The sequence below is a fragment of the Aethalodelphis obliquidens genome, unplaced genomic scaffold, assembly GCF_003676395.1.
Source record: "Aethalodelphis obliquidens isolate GAN/ISIS:26980383/991018 unplaced genomic scaffold, ASM367639v1 scaffold1883, whole genome shotgun sequence".
In the NCBI taxonomy this organism is placed as follows: Eukaryota; Metazoa; Chordata; class Mammalia; order Artiodactyla; family Delphinidae; genus Aethalodelphis; species Aethalodelphis obliquidens.
The window spans coordinates 1-4,788 of NW_020839790.1; the positions used below are offsets into that span (position 1 = coordinate 1).

The 4,788-nt window shown below is 58.4% G+C and overlaps 1 non-coding gene and 1 pseudogene across 1 annotated transcript; both read right to left on the reverse strand.

The window, feature by feature from the left end:
- Positions 1-3,031: 3,031 nt before the first annotated feature.
- LOC113617115 (melanoma-associated antigen D4-like) lies at positions 3,032-4,403 on the reverse strand (annotated as a pseudogene).
- Positions 4,404-4,495: 92 nt separating this feature from the next.
- Positions 4,496-4,624, reverse strand: LOC113617116 (small nucleolar RNA SNORA11). Its single transcript, XR_003431517.1, has one exon. It is a non-coding gene; the product is annotated as a small nucleolar RNA SNORA11 (small nucleolar RNA).
- Positions 4,625-4,788: the final 164 nt, after the last annotated feature.

Here is a 4,788-nt window from a genome sequence, read left to right on the forward strand (position 1 = left end):
AAGCTTAAAGATAATTTGTAGCTGCTGCCTTCCCGAAAGGCCCATGATTATCTGGCTTTCAGCTCTCTCAGATTCCTGGCTAAAAGCAGTGCGCTGCTCATAGTGAAGCTACATCTTCCCACGTCTTCCCTCCCTGCTTTCAGAAGGCTCACTTTCGCCTAGACCTGATCTCTGATGCCTCCTCTGTCCAGGCTGCCTGAAGTAGCCACATGCTCTAATCCCTCCTGTTTTCCGGAGGCCTCCTGCAAATGAAGACTTCTATGGACAGTGTAGGGGAGTTCATTTGCTTCACACCCTCATCATCAACTCTTAGTATCCAGTCTTCATAGTTTTCTTCTTTCATGTGGTCATTGGGTGTGTGCACCCCATTTCACTTCTTGAACTTTGTAACCCGTGGGTAGGTCACCCGTTTCAAAATATATTGCATGTATTTGCTGAACCCCATACTAGGGCAGCTGGCCTGGAAAGGGACTGTTGTGTCACCCTCAGGTGTGCGAGTCCATTTCTGATGAGGATGCTGAAGCGTTGGCCTCTCCAGGACACAGGAGTGAGGATGTGTCAGGAGGCTGGGTGGGCAGTGGCAGGCCTTAAAAGCCCACGATGAACCTCAGGGGCAGGGAGGCCGTGAAGGGTGGGGTGCTGGCTCAGTGAAGGGAGATGGGGAGCTGTATGGGTTGCCCGGGTGGTCAGGAGGGTGGGTGTCTGCAGAGAGGGGTGAGAGTTGGGGGTGTCACCCCACGACACTGTGAGTCCCTCGAAGGCAGTGGCAGCAGACTGCAGTGGGCAGAGCACACATTTGGCCTCAAAGTGTCCTGGGCTCGAGTCCCAGCACTGCCCCCTCCCTGGCTGTGGGACGTGGGGCAAGTGTCCTCCCTCTCCGAGCCTCAGTGTCCTCATCCATGGAATGGGCCTGATCATCACCTCCCATCAGGGCTGTCTGGTGAATGACGTCAAGGCCATACGAGTAGTGGCATGCAAATATTCAGAACGACTTTATACATAATCGTCAGTAACTGGAAACAAGTGAATCGGTGAGTGCTTGTCCATCAACAAGTGTCCCAGGAGTCAGAGGGCACAGGCCTGGGCTGGGGAGAAAGCTGCGGGAGCTGCCAAGGTGCACGCACACCTCAGCCACGGCCCTGGCGCATAGTAGGGCCTCAGAAAACAGTTGCTGAGACCTGTTGTGGGCCTTTGTGGTGGGGGAGCCCGTGGAAGGGCTGAGGTTGGGGCCGGGAGGGAGGCCTGCCTTGGTCTCATGTTTGCCCCGTGGGTGAGGAGGTCGGCCGCCTTCGAGGTGACCATCCTCAGAGATTCAGGCCCCTTCCAGGTGCAGGTTTCTGGGGGACCCTGTGTCTTTCCGTGATCCCCAGTGCCCTCCTTCCTCCCTCCCCACCCTGCTCTCAGCACTGCTCCCTGCAGAGTGTGGGTGAGCAGGGCCCAGGTGAAGACAACCATGGGGAAGGGGGTGGAAGGGGAGAGTGCTGCAAGCCTGGAGGCCTGGGGAGGTGGTACCTTCCCCAGCACCCTGTCTCTGAGGGCTGCTCTCTCCTCCTTTCTAGATGAGCTGCCTTATCTCAGGTGTCCTCTGAACACAGTGCTCCAGCTCATCCCTGTGGCTTGTGGCGAGTGCCCCGCCCTTGTCCATGACAAGGCAGGTGCGTACTTCGTGCACAGCAGGGTCCTGGGAGGTCCCAGGGCAAGGGAACCAGAAACATTCCGGTGTCATTCATCATGCCAGGGCTGGGTTCCCAAATCCCGGGCCGTCGACCGGGAAACCTGCACCTGGAAGGGGCCTGAATCTCTGTCGGAATCACAGAGTGTCCACAAGGCCAGGCATCAAGCCCACAGCCAGGGAGGCAGAAATCAAAGCAGCAACAAATAAGGCAGAAACCCGCGTGAAGCCTGTCTTTAGGGGACGGGGGTCCATACAGAGCCTGCTTCCTGGGGGTGCGGCCCGGGCCGTCCCTCAGCAGGTCTGCACTAGGGGTGCAGTGCTCTGCTGCTGCTCTCTTGCGATCGTTAATACATTTTGAGCCAGGTGACCAGAGTTTCTGTCTTCCACTGGCTCTGGCAAATGATGTAGCTGGGTCTGGGTCAGGATCCGGGTCTGGCTGAGGGAGCGGGACCACTTCTTGGGGCAAAGAGGCAAGCGGGGGGGGGGGGGGGGCTGGGCGGGCTGGGGTCCTTACACTACTCTCTCCTTCCTCTTAACCTGGAGCCTTGTCCTCCAAGCTGTGGACGTCACTGGGGGACCCAGAAAAGCCCGAGACGGCCCCTTCCTGCTACGGAGTCCTTCCCAGGGTTCCAAAGTGTCTCTGCCCTCACTGTCGTGCACCTGGGGAATGAAAGTTCTAGCCTCCGCCCCCGCAGGGATCACGCAGCCCTTGAAGACACAGAGACCTAGGCTGGCCTTGGCCTCGCTGGGAGAGCCCTGCTTCCATGGAGAAGAGCCCCAGAGCCTCCCAAAGGGCCTCGGGTCATGGTCACAGGCAATGGGCTGTCCAGGTCTGCCTACAGCTTTCTTTCACTGAATCGGCTCTTGTGGCAGTAATGGCTCCTCCTTCTACCTGCTGGAGGGGTGAGAGTGTCACTGTGAGGCCTACCTCATTGTCCTTAAGACTCGGTCTGAGGGAGGAGGTCCTGAAATGGTGTGGATGATGAGGGAAGGATTCCAGGACAGCGCCTCCAGAGATGGGGCGGAGGTGGGTCCTAGGGGATGTCTGTGGATCCCGTCCCTTGGTGGGAGGGACGGTGGCACCGGCTCACGGCCCTCCACTCCACCCCTTCTCCTGAGGATCCCCACTGGCATTTAACCGGGGCCACACAGTGTAAGAAATCATGAAACTGTATGGACCGGAGCCCCTGGAAACTCTTGGCCTCCACACTCAGCTGGCATCTCTGCGCCTCCCAGTGCCTGACCCAGCCACACCCGTCTGCCTTTTAGGGGGAGGCGGCCCCCGCCTGTCCCGGAGGGCCTGACCACCGGCCACTCAGAGCCACACCTGCCCAGGAAAAGGAGAAGACGTCCGACTGATTTTGCAACTTTAATGCAATACTGATACCCAAAACACGACAGCACGACAAAAAGCACACAGGAAAGCAGGAAGGGCAGAGAGCGCGTCATCTGGCATGCCATCTTCCATGGACGGGGAGTAGCTGCCTAGAGTGCTCTGTCGGGGGGCGGGGGGCAGAGGAGGCACTCTGGCTCGGCAGGGGGCTGCTGCAGCTCCTCAGCGCTGCCTGGAACCGGGAGACACAAAGGCCAGAACACAAGGGTCAATACAGGTGAACCGTCAGGGATAGGAAGAACAAACTGAGCGTCCCGTCAGGCTCTCTTCATTCCCCCATGACACCCCAGGCCTTCCCCTGACTCCTCCCAGTCCCTCCACACCCCATCCTTCAGAGTCTCATCTAATGACCTCCAATCTTACTGAATCCAGGAGAAGAAGCTGGCACTGGTTCTGGCGGCGTTTCTGGTCCGGATGGTGGAGCTGGTGCTGGGGCCATCGAGCATGCTGGTGCTGGCCGCACCATTGGTGCCACTGCTGACGCCAGCCCTCCAGGTGCCTCTCCTGTTGGCACGGTTGCTATTCAGAATGTACTGATGGTATCTGGCCCAGAAAGCGAAGGGGATCCTGGACCAGGCGTCGCCAAAATCTCCATCCTCATCCCAGGTCAGGAGCTCGACCTGTATGTCGTCCCAGCTCCACCGTCCAATCAGAGCTTCCTCCCCGATGTTCATCTGGGCCCTCATCTGGGCCCTGGCATGTTCCTCAGCCATATCCACATCCATCGTCTTGAAAGCATCATCCACAGCCTCCAAGAAATGAGCCCTCCATTCCCGGGGGTCTCGGTTCTGATACTGCGGTGGAAGAACAGCAGCCGTCGGAACAGCTACCCCACCTCGCTCAGCACCTGCTTCCTGCCATACGCCCTCCTGAGCGCTTTGCAAAATCATGATAGAAACCCGCACGACTGGAATCGGGCTCCCATTATTCTGTGCCAGACCTGGGATTTCGCCCCACCCACTCACTACGTCTGTGAACTTGTGTCAGTGACTTAGGAACCTTTCTGGGCCTCAGCGAACCAACGAGGTATGGGAAACTCCAGCCAGAACAGAGGCTCTGCCTTACCTGGGCGATGAATCTCAGCACCCTCATCTTGCTGGTCTCGTGGCGGGCGCGCAGGCCCCAGAGGAACTCATACTCGGGGGGGGCTGCTATTGGGGATCTTCTTGTATTCCAGGTACCTGCGTGAGAGAGGAAAATAAACTTCTGCTTCCAGCCAGGCAGACCTGTTGCTGCACCAGTGGCTCCCAGGTGGCCCCTTCCCAGCCCCGAGGCTGCAGCTTGGCTGCCGCAGGAGGCCTGCCCTGGCCCCGCAGCCCTTGCCTCGCTCCCACGCTCACTCCCAGGGGTTTCTGCCTCCAAAACTGAGGTGCTCACACCCTTAGGCCACTGGTCCTGCCCAGCAGCCACGTGGAGGTGCAGGGGGCACGTGTAGGGTATTTGTTCATAGGAAGGCCACGAGTTTTGTGCCCCTTGTCACAATAACCCAGGCTCCTGTTGGGTGTGTTGTAAACAGAGGAGCCATTTCTTCAGGCCCCCTGCTCTGAGCACACCCCACCATGGGGCTCGTCCGTGGCCTGGCTGAACCCTGGGACAGTCCACCCTAGAAAATGACTGTACAGGAAGAAACAGTCAACCAAGAGCAGTGGACTCCATGCATACTCTCGACCATCTGTGTGTGTGTGTGTGTGTGTGTGTGTGTGTGTGTGTGTGTGTGTGT